The sequence below is a fragment of the Rana temporaria genome, chromosome 5, assembly GCF_905171775.1.
Source record: "Rana temporaria chromosome 5, aRanTem1.1, whole genome shotgun sequence".
Lineage (NCBI taxonomy): Eukaryota > Metazoa > Chordata > Amphibia > Anura > Ranidae > Rana > Rana temporaria.
The window spans coordinates 375,745,590-375,763,502 of record NC_053493.1 but is presented as its reverse complement, the minus strand read 5'-3'; positions in this window follow the sequence as shown (position 1 = coordinate 375,763,502).

Below are 17,913 nucleotides of genomic sequence, written 5' to 3'. Positions count from 1 at the left end.
TTCCTCCACGACCTCTCTTCGCTCGGACTCAGCAAACAATGTGTGCCAACTGGGCACCAAAAAGCAAAACCCGAGTCCCCCAGCCGGGGGTCATCGTTGGCACCAAATAGCACATAGGTGCATGCCCCCCCCCCTGTAGCATAAAATCCAAAAGGGGGTGTAATTCAGCTTCTGAAGCTCTCATTAGACGCTAACCAAGAAAAATCAAATAAAGTTCCGGCTTGCAGGTAACAACATAACTGGTCTGCGGCGAACCCATCTGTCCTGTAGAAACGCACTCAGGGCCTCAGTCTCCTCTATCTTTCTCTCTGCGTCTTCTCAGGTCTTGTTCATTATGGTCAAGCCACTGCGCAGCCTCCGCGGCGGATTAAAAAAATATAGCCTGGCCTCTCACCGTGACCCGCAGCTTGGCAGGAAACAGCATGGCATAGGTAACTTGGACCCTCTGCAGACGTTTTTTAACCTCCATGAACTTAGCTCTCTTTCGCTGCACCTCCGCCGAGAAGTCCGGGTAAAATGATATTCTGGCCCCGTTATAGTGTACCGTGCCCCTTTCTCTGGCCAGCCTCAGGATTGTTTCCCTGTCCCGGTAGTTCAAAAGTCTGGCAAGCATGGATCTGGGGGGGCTGCCAGGGGGAAGGGGTCTGGGAGGCGTGCGGTGCGCCCGTTCGACCGCAAACAGTGTGGAAAATGCCTCTTTGCCAAAGGTATCCTGGAGCCAGGACTCAATAAAGGTAGTGGGGTCCCTACCTTCAACCTTCTCGGGTAGGCCCACTATGCGGACATTATTCCTCCTCAGGCGGTTCTCGATATTGTCCGTTTTCGCGGAGGCTTGCGCAGATTGCTGTAATGCTGTTCTGGCGTCCCTGGTAAGGGGTGGGAGCGCGTCCTCTATCTCACTAATGCGGCCCTCCACCGCCGTGGTCCTCTCCCTAATCTTCTGGAGGTCATGGCGCATAAGGGACACTGTCTCAGTGAGTTCTCCAAACTGTAGCTTCAGGCCATCCACCGAGGCAGTGACCGAAGTAGTACACTTCTGCACCGCCCGGAGTATTTCACTGAGTGTGGGCTGTGGGGCATCCTCCTGCACTTCCCCAAAGATGTCCTGCAGTGCGTCTGAGGAGCTCTCAAGAGGCAGCGTGTCGTCCATGGTAGGGTCGCCATTTTGGCCCTGCACTCTCTGCGCCCAAGTCAGCAGCGGGGGGGCCGGGGAGCTAGTGGGGCCCTGCAGCTTTTGTGTATAGTATATCATGTCTCTAGGGGGTTCCCTCCCCTGTTGTTTAGCCGCCTTGGATGCCTTACCGCCAGCCTCTGGGTGCTTGTCAGTGCCGCGCGCTGCCTTCTGCTGCTGAGAGACCCCAGCGCCATCTTGAAAGTCCATGGCAGCCGCAGCCGCCGCTCCCTTCTCGGGTTTACCGGACCCTCGCCAGCCGGGAATCACCCTCCACTAAGGTCAGTGTAGCGTTCTGTTGCGGGCAGATCGGTTGCCTACGGCGGTACTTGCCGGTAACAGGATCGGTCGAGGATCAGTAGCGGGAGCTCCGTGAAAAGCTACTGCTCACATGCCTGTCCAGGCCACGCCCCCCGCCCAGTGATTTTTGAACATGAAAAATTTTCCAAACTGTTTAGGAGCTATTGATGAAAAACATATTAGGCTAATAAAACCATGCCATAGCGGAAGCCAGTATTATAATTATAAAAAGTATTTTTCTGTTGTTTTAATGGCTGTGGTCGATGCAGAGTACAAATTCATTTTTGTTGATATTGGATAGTTTGGGAGCAGTGCAGACTCTGCTGTTTTCCAACGTAGTAAATTTGGAAAACGTCTTGCTTATAATGAATTGGATTTACCAGTTAACCGACCACTGCCCGGAACAGAGGGACCCGATAAGCCATTTGTGTTTGTAGCAGACGATGCTTTTGCTATTCACGAACATCTCATGAAACCGTATTCACTGAGAAATTTAGATACACGAAAGAGGATCTTCAATTACAGGCTGTGTCAGGCACGTAGACTTGTAGAATGCGCTTTCGGTATACTGGCCAACAAGTGGCAAATTTATAAAACCAATTAACCTTAACATAGAAAACGCATGTAGGGTAATCAAGGACACGTGTATATTACATAATTTGGTGAGAGAGAGGGATGGAGTAAATTTTGAGGATACACTGTCACAATATTGAACCAGCCAAATTTATTCATGTGCGTGGACCTATAGTGGGATTCACAATTAGAGATGCTTTTGCGGACTACTTTATGAGTTTCCGGCTGGTGCACTCAGTTGGCAAGAAAACATGATCTAAACTTTCAATATACATACTTTACTGTGTTTGAGAATAGATATTTCCTTCATATTTTCGAATGTTTATTCATTAAAGCCTTGTAAGAAATCACCAATTTTACATGCAATAATAAATTGATTATTAAAACATTTTTTTGAGTCAATTATATTTATTAGATTTCTAGAAAGTTAAAAACAATAATTTAATCATTACATTAAAGTCTCATTTACAATGATGGGATTAAGAAGGGGTTTTGCACTGTCAGTGGTGGGATTAGTGTTAGGGTTGGGGGTTTGGGGTTATGAGGGGTGGGATTAGGGTTAGGGTTAGAAGTATTGGACATGGAGGAGTGGGATTAGGGTTAGAAATATTGGGCATTGAGAGGTGGGGTTAGGGTTAGGGTTATAAGTTTAAGGCATGGAGTAGTGGGATTAGGGTTAGGGTTAGGAGTTTTGGGCAAGGAGGAGCGGGATTAGGGTTAGGGTTAGGAGTTTAAGCCATGGATGGGTGGAATCAGGTTTAGGGTTAGAAGTATTTGTGGTGGGGGATTAGGACTGACTGGACAAGGAATAAGGTAAAGAATTGGGAATAGGGACTAGATTTGGATTTGAACTACTTACAATTCTCAGCTTTTCTTTTGTTAGATAATGACTTCCAATTTTCTATATGATGATCAGCAACATCATCCCACCCAGCCTTTTTCTTCAGCCGGTTTGAGTACCAGCTGTGCTTTTTGTCCCAGAGTTCTGGGTACCTGCGCATGGTGTCAATGAACTCCTCTGGATCTCCACTTCCTGAGGCTCCTTCTGCAGCTGCTCCTGCAGCTGATGGCTGAATCACAGCAGATTGCTCCTCCATTCTGTCACTGTCTTGTCTCCTCTCTCTCTCTCTCTTGTCTCCTCTCCCTTTTCTCTACAGGATTTCCTGGTATCCCAGAATCCTCCACTCTACTGCGGTCAGGTGATCTTACCACCTTCTGGGCATTTTTAAAGTGGTATTACCGCGGTTATATAGCGGCACTCATTCATTTCAATGGGGATAGGCGTTTTTACATCGTTTTTACAACGCTATTTTATGCGCCCAAAAGATGCTTCCAAAAAGCTGTTTGCAGGATTTTTTCCAATGCACAGCCAGCGAAATGCCTCAGTGTAAAAGGATACACTGTGATACATGGGAGGCATTTTTCATGCGGTATTTAGGCGATAATTTTAGCGCTAAAACGCGGTAAAAACGCCTCAGTGTGAAAGGGGCCTTAATCTACCTTTTAATTTGAGTTTTCTTGTCATCATTTGAAGCCTCATGTGTCACTGCAGCCCCTCATCGTGATATTATGTACTGGGCCACTTCCCTCTCTCAGAAAAGAGCTTACAATGCTTGGATGGGAGAACTTTGCATTTTATACGCTCAGGAATCCATGCTCATAGAACATCAAATTAACAGCAATTATAATTTATAAATTGAGTGCCCTTGTGCACTACAGCTACGGTATTCCAATGGGAACAACAGCACAAGAGGTAAGGTATTGTATATGTTTCAATAATTTATTTTTCTTTTCTTATAAAAGTATACCTTAAGCCCAACTCCAGCCAAAACCTTTCTTAAAAGAGGATCTTCAGTCACAAAAATAATAATAATAATAATAATAATATTAATAATAGTCAGCAGCTACAAATACTGTGAAAACAACATAAAGGGGAAACAAATACTCCTGCGCTCGAGACGTTGCTGTGCGGCTGGTTAAAAGCGTGTTTCTCCATTGGTTCAGCAACCACATCGGCTGTGCTGCCACTCACAACAGTTCAAGGAAACCCAAGTAGAACTCTAAAAAGAAAGGAACAGAGGGCACACCAGCCTAGCGCATTACCTTTGCAAAAATTAATTATTAATAAAAAAAAAAAATTATACTCACAAACTAATGAATTTGTCAAGCAAAATATATATAGTGCACCAGATGCTACACCCATCATGATCTGCTGGCAATTACTAATTGTGGAATAAAGAGTACAAAAAGCTGACGCGTCTTGAGGGATGTCCCCTTGAGCTGAATTTGAATCAGCAACCTGCACTTCACATTAAGCTCTTTCAGATGCAGATGAAGATGGGACAGCCCTCAGTTTTTTGGACTCTTCATTCCACAACCGGCTTCTCAAGACATGTGTGCAAGTCACACTGTGCCTTGTGAATGCAGTCGCCTGGGACCTGTGACGTGTCCCAAGAGGTTGCGGGCAGGGAGGGAGGGAGAACTAGTGGTGGAACTGCCTATGTGATTTTAGGGGAATTCGGTGTGGGTACCTGCCAAAACTAGGTACCCCCCAAGAAAAGAAAATGCCAATAATGTTCGAGGTGTGGGGGGATTCTTAAAAGAGAAACGTTCCGGTTAGGGTGAAGTGCTGCTTTGTAAAGCGAGGATGAGGCTTGGCACAAACATAAATAAACACCTACTAATAATATTAGTAAATTAGGATAGTATGTTCAGTTCACTTTGTGGAGGTTTTCATTGTTTCTGTCCCATTGGAAAACTTAGTGCAAGGGTTTGATATGGTGAGATAAGTAAGGTGAAACACCCCCTTTAGTACAAACAACAAAAATGTCCATGGTTCAAACTTTTACCTTCTCTATCCGGAACTAAATAAAGAGTTACGTTTTATAAACATTTAAAAAAAAAATCACAGTGTTTCTAATTTATAAACTGATTCTAGTTGTATAATAGGAGGATGTACATAAAAGAGGACTTGGCATCCTGTATTTTATCTTTATCTACAATATAACACTAATAGACAATTATCCTATGCCAGAGCTTCATGAATGAACTGGAACATGGAACAAACAATTGCAAGGCAACCATAGTGATGATATGGCATCATTTTACATTTATTCATGATAATAGTACAAGGTAACACTAATACCACTAATAGAAGAGCTTCTAATAGACCAGGAATATTTAACTTTACCAAATAAAGATACCTCCTACCAAAGCTTGTATTAGTATTTTATGTTGGTTTTATATATTTTTTTTACCTTAGCTCTATTTATTAAAGTGAGTTGGATTTAATGGGGATTGTGGCATGTATATGGTATTATGGTATGGTGCAATCCAACAATGTTAATTTCAGCATTTTACACATTTAACACCAGTAATAATGAGAATGTAAAATGTATAAATGTTTCCCTCCCAACACTATCTCTTTGTCATGGTCTGGGGTCAGGCTCAGAGGCCAGTGGCTGTAGTGGTAGAGTGGTTCATGCAGTAATCAGCTGGATAAATACACAAGCAGATCCCTCTAGTAAATAATGTGGGCTCATGCGAAACGCAGACTCTAAGCCCTAGCCAGTCTTCTCCAGAGCTCCTGATCATTGAGATGGGTTTTGGTGCTTGTTAATGCCAGGTCGCGGCCCTCGGGATTGTCCCTGCAGGAAGAGAGCAAGCAGGAGTCTGGTAGTGTAAGAAGTGGATGGGGAAGAAGCATGAACCAGAAGTAGATGTGTCATTTATGAACAAGCCAAAGGGTCCCTAACAAGTAGTAGCTTGCTGGGATAAGGCAGAAGTGTAGAGGAAAGAAGCCAGAAGGCTGATAACCAATGGTAGCGAAGATAAGGGTGGCATTATAACAAATAATAATGTAATTATAATAAAAATTATTCAATAATGTAATCAAATCAAAAACACTGAAATTTGCCCAGTTGCAGAATTGTCACTGTCATTACTTTCAGTGTTTGATGATGATTTTTTTACCACAAATCACTATCGCTCAATTCTGCAAGTGATTCTAATTTATTATCGCTATTTTCTAGCTGCTCTAAAACCACTTTTGACATAAACGGACAATTTTCGGTTGCTATGGACAATCTACAGTTTCCAGGCAGAAAGAACACTATTTATAATATAAAACTGCATGCAGGACACTGGGCAGACCTCTAGGGACAAAGGGGATGTGTAATTATTTGACACAGTATTGTTTTTGATTTTTTTAATTTGGCGCCAAACTCCGCCCCGTGCGTTGCGGCACTCGGGAACGGAGCTCGGCACTCGGCAGTCACCAGTGTGTGAATCAAGCAAGATGACAGCTCGCACACACAGCGGGGGCACATCGCAGGATCCAGGGACAAGGTAAGTAACTTCCCCTGTACCCTGCAATGCGATCCCGAGTCTGGCTCGGGGTTACCGCTTTTGGTATGTAAAATTTACCTCGAGCCAGACTCGGGAATACTGCTAGGCAGGTTAAAGTATACATTTTTTTTGAGGAATAAGCAACCCTTTTCTGGTTACAAGAATTCTAGCAATATTCATTGTAGAGTCCTACCTTCTATAAGAAGTACTGAAGCTCACACATGGGTTTTGAAGAAGCACAATGTCAGTCTGAAACACGTCACCTCTTATTCTGTCTGTGTCCTGGTGGCAGTCTTTACATATTTACTAAACCTGTTGAATTGGCAAAGGTGTGTGGCCAGTTTTGAGTCCTACCTTCTACAAGAAGTACTGAAGTTTACACACGGATTACACCTGCTTCCTACCTCCTGATTTCTGAGTGGGGGGGGGGGGGTTCCTGGTATAGGAAGACCCTATTACAAGCCCCAAGTTTGTAATAAGAGAAAAATTGCTGGGAGAAGTAGAGAGCCATTTGCCAGGGTTTGAATTTGCCTTTACAACAAAGCCATACTTAATGTTTTTCTCCAATTTCAAAATGCCCCCAAAGATGTGTGTCTATAATAGCTGGGGTTCACAGGAAGGAGGGGTGAACGATGCTATGAGAGGACCAGCACCATGTTATATTATTTTTTCTGTATTTGCCAATTTTTTTCCCACAAAAGTGTAGTTACCCATTAAGCAGAAGATGGAGTTGAGCTTTAACACTAAATTACAAAAAGGCTTACACATCAATTATGTATATCTTTTTATGGCACAGTTATTAAAAGCAACATACAAGCTATAATAAATAATGGAAACCAACAAGAACTGATCTGTCGCTGATCTGGCTAGAGTAAGTTAAAGAGTATTTCCTCTTTTGCAGCCAAATTTGTATACCTACTTTATATCTGTTACATGTTCCAATTAACAGAGCATAGGTTTAAAATAAAAAAATAGCAGATTACTTTTTTAAAGTTCTTTTTACTAGGTAGTGCAATTCGGCCATATTTTGCATCTTTCGAAACATTCAGATGCATCCGAACGTCCAAAGAAAAAAATAACGAATTTCGACTAAAGCAAAAAAAATTATGACAAAAACAAAAAAATGTATTCAACATGATTCAATAATTCGTTAAGGGTCTAATGAAACCGCAGGTAGACTTGTAATGGCATAACAAACGATCTAAAATGTATTCGTATTAATTAATTTTTATCCTATTAGTGAGAAACTCAGCAAGTGGAAAGGAATTGATTCATCCGAGTTACTGTATTCTAGTCCAATTAGTTGATTCCTTTTGTGTTGGGGGATGAATTACTGGCAAGGAGTAAATCAAACGTGTAAGCGAAACGACTTTCCGAATTAAAAATCATTACCACGAATATCTATAGATGCATAAATAACAAATTATCCGAAAATGAAACAGTTAAACTTTAACACGAATTGAGAAAATAAAGTAAGAATTTATTGTATACAAGAAGGAAGAGGAAAGAATATATCTCTCCCATATAAAGACGAGGACTTTATAGGACGTGATGCTATCACTGAGGTGAGCACAGATTCGGTATATGGTTAAAATATCATATTTATTGTACAAATATACATAAAAACATCATCACAAAATATGGTATATCAATATGTAAACCACATGGAACATATTGTCAGTAATGATGCTTGTTCCCAGCAAATGCTTGAAGGATTCTTGAACATAGAGTCAATCCAACGCATTTTGCAGAGATACAACTCTGCTTCTTTAGGGAAACTCAAGCATGCATCTAAATTTATGAATTGAATTCAAAGAGAACATCATTACAATCACATAGAATCTACAGTTACTTTTAGAATTTTTCATAACAGACATTAGCGAACAGCAAAGGAGTTTAAGTAATAATTGTGCTCACCAATTAATGAGAATTCAAGATATATGTAGCCTCCACCCATAACGAGGAGCTGAAATATAGTCAATAGTGTCAGATCCATCGACCAAGTCTGACGGACATCAGATTGCACTTAAGACGGACCAAGGCGGACTTCACATGTAAATCTGGAATATTAAAATATGGATATTCCATATAATATATATATATATATATATATATATATATATATATATATATATATATATATATATATATATATATATATATATATATATATATATATATAATAGACCATCCATGCACAGTATATGGTGGCAAGATTTATGGGTGTGACCAGATGGCCACATCCAGGTGGTCCAACTGTCACTACTGCTGGTCCCCACAATTTAAGTGTGGAATACTGATGTGGAGGTGCATACTGGGCCAACACAGGATGGTACCATTCATACATGTCAATCCAATCAACCAAGCAGCATCCATGTAAACCACAAACACCACACCACCCAAATCCCCTTCCTCCACCCCCCATGTACAAAACCCTTATGGCCCTCTTACACCAGGCATCAGCACACAACCCACATGGTCATAGCCCATACCATACTATCTCTTCTTATACATAACTCACACACCATATGGATCACACATACATGGCAATGTATCACCAATAACAATCTCTCACCCACCCACCACAGCCACACCCCATTTACCCACATCCACCAACCAATCGCAAAAAACATGGTGTAAACAACTAAGGATACAATATCCACCTCCGCACCCCATGAGGAACCAGCATGTGTATAGCACCACTGCCCACATCTGTCCATGCCATAGACAACCATGAGGTACAACATGCACCCATAATTTTGCATCTACTGTATGCATCCATAGCTAGTCCTGGCAACTTATCGCCTTATCTTTAACTGATAGCTGTCTCGCCGCTGAAACCAGTGTTCCAGCCAGTGCCTGCCACCACCGCTCTATAAGCACGATCCCGTCGGAAATGACTGAGCCGCGTGGCTCACTGATGTCACATCTGCCGTGGGTGTGCCTGTGAGAGCGCACGAGACGATAGAACACTTTGCGTCCAGATACCAAGGTATCCAAAAGAGCAGCGGAGCATTCGTGGCGCCCCCTACCCGCCAACTGAGGCACATCAAGAAAATGACGAGGAGACAAGCTGGTCCCCCCCCGCCCCACAAGGGACGCACAAATGTCTGTCCAAAGGACTAGAATTGGGCAATTGGCAAAGTTATCCCCGTATAGCTGGAGCAACCACATATATAGACAAAAGGTCAACATATAGCATGTATACCTGTAAATACACATGCAACAGAAATTGATTCTTTATCTGTTGTATACGGAAATAACGAATTATTCTAAAATGAATATAACAGAACAAAATTATGTATTTTACTAAATTAAAACAAAACAAAATACATTTTTCCATCGTGCACAAGTCTACGGCCCCGTACACACGACCAAACATGTATGCTGAAACTGGTCCGCGGGCCAGTTTCAGCATACATGTTCGGTCGTGTGTAGGCGCGAACGGGCCGAATTCCAGCAAACATTTGCCCGCCGGGCCTTTTACCCAGCAGACAAATATTCCTGGAATCCTGCCCGCTCGGACATGTACGGTCGTCAGTACAGACCTACCGTACATGTCCGAGCGCCCGCCGTCCCTCGCATGCGAATGACTTCGACACATGCGTGGAAGCCTTTAAATGGCAGGCCCGCCCACGTCGCCGCGTCATCGTCGCGGCGACGACGCGGACACGACCCGCGTATTGTTTACGCGCGGACTTCTGTACGATGGTTAGTACAACCATCGTACAGAAGCCCTCTGGCAGGCATGTATGGTGAAAACGGTCCGACGGACCGGTTTCATCGTACATGTTTGCTCGTGTGTACCGGGCCTACTTTTTACTTGCTTAAAAAATCCTTACAAGCTCTCCCTGCTTTGTAATGTTTAGCAGGGGGCTGTGGAGTAATGTATAAAATAATTAAAGTGGATGTAAACCAGATTCATGAAATTTGAGCTGGGCACAAACAGTATATCTGCAGTATTTTGTTATCTCTCTTCAATGAGCTATGTCTTATAGCTCTCTTCTGAACGGTTCCTCTCTTATCAGCCTGAAAACTCCTGACAAATTCTCTGACTTTTTTGACAAAAGCAGCCTGCATCTTTTGTCAGAAGAGGTTGCTAAAATAGATTAGCAGAGGGCAGGTCCTATTACAAAACCAGACATCACACTCTGTGTTAACCAGGAAGAGAAAATCTCCTAACACGATCTCAACTTTCTAAACATTATATACATGTGAACACAGCAGATATACATATAAAACCTATGTAGGGAGATTTGGTGCATCTCTGTGTATCATCTGAGGCTGTTCACTTCACTGGGTGTATGGGGGGGGGGGTTTACATCCACTTTAACCCTGCCTGTACAGTGTTTGCAGTTCTTCGTCATTGGCTCTAAACACCGTCCCCGAAAAAGTCATAAAGACTGGAGCAGACAGATTTTGCAAAAGTGTGTCAAGCACATTCCAAAATTGGTGCAGCATGCGCCAAATTCATGTACCTATCTAGAACTTGTACTTAAGTTTGGCGCATGTTGCGCCACTATTAGAATGCAAGCAAAGCACTTTCGCAAGCGAGGGTCTCTGCCTGTATGCCAAAAGAGAGTTGGTCTTAATTAACTCAAATTTCATAAGATATGAACTGTTGATATTTTATTTTGAATTTGGCACATTAATTGCAACACAATGTAAAAATGGTGCGTTTCAGAACTACCTAAATTAGGTGCAGGGGTCACTGTCAAAATCAGAAGTGTTGCATACACTATGCTTCATGAATTTGGAACAATACTTTAACAAGAGGGATTAACGCTAGCAGAGTGGCACAACAGATTTATTAAATTCCCCCGTCTGCCTAACAAAGGGTTAAAAATGTAGAAATCGACTGTCCGGAAATTCTTTCAATCAGCTATGACACGTTATCTTTAGAAACATCTATATATACATACATATACATATATATATATATATATATATATATATATATATATATATATATTTATTTATTTGGCATGCTGTGTGAATGGGAATACACATATAGTAAGGTTTTCTTAAATTTAACTGCAAAAGCAGAAATACCCTTTAAATGGAATTGGTTGGAACACAATGCTACACATTCCATCTCATGATTGTTCTTTGAAAGTCTATATTGAACAAGCCTGACAGAATGGAGGATACTCTCCTGTATCTCTCTCCATAAGCCTGTGACAATGGTTTCCCACCCCTCCACATCTCTACCCATAGAGCTACAGATTAACAGTATGTTACAGCTGTCTAAACCTTCAGAACACTGTGGAAGTACTGTAATAGGAATGGATGGATCTTCACTTCCTTTATGTTTCTGTGGATGCCTTAGGGACAAAACGACAAGATTCTTCATTGTGGACGTGTGAGTGAGAAACATCAGTTATTGCGGCGCATAATGAGAGAAGATGTCTCTTAAACCTTAGAACGATGCTTTGTTCTACATGCACATTCATTGTGACATCTGTGTGGTACAGCCTGCCAAGTCGCCTGCATGTGAGATGCTCTGAATTTATTTGTGAGACTCTTGTGGAAATGTAGGCTGATGGAGACTGACCGGCGATGCCCAACAGCAGCTCGATGAGTGGGACTAGCATGTGGTGCTGGATTAAAATGTACTTGTTGCTTACTGACAGTCATGCATCGAAGGATATTTTGCATTATATGATCACAATGGGGGCAAAACATGCTTATTATGCAATGTGTGATTCGATCAAAATGACCAAATTCAATTGGTTTTAGCAGGGGTAAACAAACAATGAAAAAAGCCATAGGGGTAGATTCAGATAGAAGATACAACGGCGTATCTCCAGATACGCCGTCGTATCTCTGAGTCCGGATGGTCGTATCTATGCGCCTGATTCATAGAATCAGTTACGCATAGATTTCCCTAAGATGTATTCCGCGGGGATTTTGATCTGATGGTGTGTACAGCCATCAGATCAAAATCTGCCAGAGGATTTATCCGCTGGAAACGGTACGGCGGACCGTTTCCAGTGGAAATCCTCTTGTGTGTACAAGGCCGATTCAGAAACGTACGTCCGGCCGGCGCATTTTTTTACGTTGTTTACGTTAGGCTTTTTTCGGTGTATATTTACCCCTGCTATATGACGAGTATCCTATGTTAAGTATGGCCGTCGTTCCCGCGTCGAGTTTTGAAAATTTTACGTCGTTTGCGTAAGTCGTTCGCGAATAGGGCTGGACGTAATTTACGTTCACGTCGAAAGCAATGACGATTTGCGGCGGAATTTCGAGCATGCGCACTGGGATTTTTTCACGAACGGCGCAAGTACGTCAAGTACGCGGGGTCACAGTTAATATACATAAAACACGCCCACATCATCCACATTTGAATTAGGCGGGCTTACGCCGACACAGATACGTTACGCCACCGTAACTAAGAGCGCAAGTTGTTTCTGAATACAGAATTTGCGCCCTAAATTACGGCGGCGTAACCTATCTGAGATACGTTACGCCGGGCGGACAGATATCTGAATCTACCCCATAGTTTCCTTCCCATAGGTTTAGGCTCATTTTAGCTTGTATTCAATCAAACTGAGTTCATTATCCAGGGTGGAAAATTGTTAATCATTATGCATCAAGTTTGTATGGTGGAAAAAGAGATACAATTGATAACTTACAATCGTATCTTCTAACTATTGATCGATATCCACTTCCTTGTGTTTGAAATATCAGTCAATTGGGTTTTGGAATATAGATTATAAATTGATCAATTATTAAAGAATGCATGACCACCATAAAAGAAGACACCACTTGACAAACATGAACTCCTATTCATGGGCATAGTTTTTTTGTTCTTTATAATGTACACAATGCATGAAAGGGGAAAACACACACACATTATTTACAAAGCTAAACACAAGGATAATATATTAGATCATTGGTCTCCAAACTGCAGCTCGGGGGCCAGATGTGGCCCTTTGCTTGCCTTTATCAGGCCTGTGGGGCACTGTTCCTCTCACTGATACGAAATGCTATTCTTCTCACTGACACCAACTATGGGGCACTATTCTTGGTACTGACACCAATAAAGAGGTACTATTCTTTCTATTGACATCAATGATTGGGCACTATTCCTCCCACTGATACCAATGATGTGGCACTATTCCTTCCACTGACACCAATGATTGGGCACTATTCCTCCCACTGATACCAATGATGTGGCACTATTTCTCCCAATGACACCAACTATGGGGCACTATTCTTGGTACTGACACCAACTATGGGGCACTATTCTTGGTACTGACACCAATAAAGAGGTACTATTCTTTCTACTGAAATCAATGATTGGGCACTATTTCTCCCACTGATACTAATGATGTAGCAGTATTCCTCCCAATTGACATCAATGATTGAGGCAATATTCCTCCCACCGACACCAATGATGGGGCATTATTCCTCCCACTGATGCCAATATCCGGCCCCCTCATGTCTGAAGGACAGTAAATTGGCCCTTTGTTTAAAAAGTTTGGAGATCCTTGTATTGGGTCAAAGACTTAATAGCAGCATGTAATGCCAAGCAGCATCTACTAAAGTGAGTAAGATACCTTTTCTACAAAAAAAAGGCATGGACTACAGCTGCCTTTTTCAACCCCTGAGGGATCCTTTGAAATCATTTTTAGGTCTTGGGGAACCCCTGCTAAAACCAATTGATTGGGGGTCAGTGGAAAAAAATGCCTCTTGCATTGGTGGCCAGAAGGAAGGTCTGAATGCCAACTTTACAGACAGCTAAAAAAGATTGTTGGTGTCATGCCATTGACTCTTCCATGTGGTGTTGGCCCCGGGACTACGTAGACACCATCAAGTAGGAGGTCAGTTATCCACAGCTCAAGGAACCCCTAGCAACCTCTGGAGGAATTCTAGGGTTCCACAGAACCCAGGTTGAGAATGACTGGACTACAGAGAGAGAGAGAGAGAGAGAGAGAGAGAGAGAGAGAGAGAGAGAGAGAGAGAGAGAGAGAGAGAGAGAGAGAGAGAGAGAGAGAGAGAGAGAGAGAGAGAGAGAGAGAGAGAGAGAGAGAGAGAGAGAGAGAGAGAGAGAGAGGCATAACCAATTCCCTGTATAAAATATTGGTAAGAATTCATCTTAAAATGCAGTTCAGTTTTTGGCACGGAAAAAAAGATGTTGGAAACTGGTGGGAGTGCAGAAGCAAATAAACTAGTAAGGGGCATAGAGTAGTGTATATATCAAAGAAGTCAGCTGCTCCGCAAAAGTATATACACACAATTGCATCCTCGCTCAACTGTAAAGTCATTGAGAAATGTTCACACATTTTTACAAGTTAGATAAAGTTATTAAATTTTGACTTTTTAGATATTAAATAACCCAACTAAAAAGCATTTTGAACCTCAACCCAAACCTGAAATGACCGGAGGCCAAATATATATCATCATCACTCATAAATGAAGAAATCAATCCCCATAGAATAAGGATAATGAGAGACATTAGAAAAAATATATATATAATTATAATAATGACAGACATCCCATTCAACAGAGACGTTTTAAACGTGGGTTACTATATGTCAAGTTAAATCGTTTAGGAGAGGTTGCAAAAATGTTTTGTGTACATGAAGCCTTAAATTCTGCTGGCATACGTGTGTTCAATGTAAATAACCAAAACATCTCTCGTCAGCATAAAATATTACACATTTTATCGATCTTAACATCAACAAGAGAAGAGACTATTGTCAATCTAAGCTCCTGAATGGAAGGGGTGGCTGTTGTTTCATGTGATAATCATGTGTAGCCAGGTGCTTGGCTAAGAATGGAGAGTGGGAGAAACACTGGCTGCAGCTGCACTTTTCTGTAGTTGCTGCTTTGAAGTGCATCAAGCCAATGGGCCCCAAACAATTAAACCAGAACAGGTTAGAACCTCAGGCTGCAGCCCACGAAACACATTGACCAAAGGTCAAATCCTCAGAGGCTCGGTCAATTACGTGGTCAAACTTTATAAAAGTATGAACCAAAGACCATCCTCACAAACTTGAGTTACCGTGCTTCGTGTCGAATAGCCCAGAAAACACCAACACTTCTGGTAGAAAGAGCCCTAACAGAGAATGGTGGAACTTTGCCCTTAAATGGTAAGTTCCCCTTTACAGAAAACTGTAAGTGAACTTACACTTTAAGACCATAATTTTGAGAAATAAGCTGACAGTACTATTGAGGAATGGTAGATTTGAAAGCTGCATGGTCCTTCCTTAGGCCTTTAGGAAGCACAGAGAGAGAATCACACTGATAAATTGCAACAGTCAGATTCTGGTAAATTTTGACAGCACAAACCCCATCCAAGGCATGAAGAGCCATGACCCCTGGTGTCTAGGTTTTGGGACAGTAAGAAGGTAACACAATGTCCGGGTTAGGATGGAACCAAGAGACCACTTAATGTAAAAAAAAGGCAGAAAAACCTCTTGTCACAATAGATCACCAGGAACAAACTGTTCTTATCAGGCAAGTGCAGCCAATTCTTAAACTCTATGGGGCAGATCCACGTACCTCCGCGCTGGGCGCAGCGTATCTAAGATACACTACGCCGCCGTAACTTATTTTTTATTTTTTTAATCCACAAAGAATTTGCGCCGTAAGTTACGGCGGCGTAGTGTATCTTTGGCGGCGTAAGGGCGTGGAATTCAAATGGATGTAATGGGGGCGTGTTTTATGTTAATACGTCGTGACCCGACGTAAACAACGTTTTTCTTTTAACTGCGCATGCGCCGTCCGTGGGGGTATCCCAGTGCGCATGCTCGAAATTATGCACCGCCAATGCTTCCGACGGTGACGTCATTCACGAACGACTTACGCAAACAACGTAAAAATTTCAAATTTCTACGTGGGAACGACGGCCATACTTAACATTGAGTATGCCTCATAACAGCAGCTTTAACTATACGCCGGAAAAAGCCAAACGCAAATGACGTAAAAAAATCTACCAGACGGACGTTCGTGGATCGCCGTAACTATCTAATTTGCATACTCAACGCAGAATTAGACGGAAACGCCACCTAGTGGCCGCCGAAAAATTGCAGCTTAGATCCGACGGCGTACTAAGACGTACGCCTGTCGGATCTAGCCGAGATGCCGTGGTATCTTGTTTTGTGAATACAAAACAAAGATACGAAGCGCAAAATCTGAAATTACGCGGCGTATCAAGAGATACGCCGGCGTAATACCTTTGTGGATCTGCCTCTATGAGCCAAAGTAATGATAACTTAAAAAAAAACCTTCAAGAAAGTACCAAGTTGAGTCCTTACCACTGAAACAATATGTGTGACCCCTTGAACAAAGGCATGTGCCGAGGAGTACAAAGCAATAGGTCTCTAAAAAAGGACCGCCAAGGCCAAAATCTTCATCAATTGTAATCAAGGCAAACCTTGGTTGACTCCAGATATGCCAGGATGTGCCCATGAAATATTCATGAGTTCAAAGTCTCTGAACCTCACACCTGGGAAATTCAGACTTCCAAGTCCTGTGGTAAATCTTCCTTGAAGTCACCTTCCCAGCCTTCAGCAGAGTAGGAATGACTGCATCAGATAATCCCCATCTCTAAGGACCCTGGCTTCAACAGCCATGATGCTAAAGGCATTGGCTATAAAGAAGGATAGAAGATCAAACCTTGGAACAGAAGGTCAGTTTGAATCTGTACAGTCCATGATTTGCCCACCAAGAAGTTTACAATGTCACAGTACCACATTCTCCTGGGCCAGGCTGGCCATTCCTTGTCTCTGTCACTTATGCTGAACAGTTTGGTCTGTCTGAAAATTCGGACAAAAGCAGGGCTTTTTTTTCAGCAGGAACTAGGGGGAACTCGGGTCCACCACCTCTGGCTCAGGTCTTCTGCTCCCTGCTCACCACTATCACTTGTTAACACAGAGGTCCAGCTTCTGTGTTTACAAGTGATAGCTTATCTCCCTGTAGCTCCCACAGGTCAGATCTCCTGAGCAGATCCCACTGAGTGCCAGACAGTGACAAGGGAGATACAGAACAGGTGCCAAAGGTTCAGTGCAGTCAGGGGGTGCATGGTAGGCTGCACCCTCTGTGGTCTCCATTTTTTCTGTGGTGACCAGTTGTTAATGCTCCTACTGCATGATCTCCCTTGTAAGTGTCTGTAGTATAGTCTAGTAAGCTGGGAGGTACTACAGCCAAATGGGTGCTTCAGCTTAATATTGAAACAAAGGTAAGACGTGGCAAATAGCCTTTAAGGAGGAGGGAGAAGATGAGGGCAGTGGATGGAGGGATTGTATGCAGAGGGGAGAGCTACTATTTGATGCCATTTGGCAGGTATGCGTGTGTGGCAGGCATGATTGAGTTCCTGCACCTATTCTCTGAGAAAAAAAGCCCTGGACAAAAGTATAAATAAAGATAGAGTATGTGGGGAAAAAAACAAGGATTTCACGATTTTTCATGATAGTGACTTGGTTGGCATGTAAAAAACAGGGGGGGGGGAGTTTCTGTGCAACCTTGGAACACAGGCTTCACACATTGGGCACTGGGGAAGGCAGGGTTGC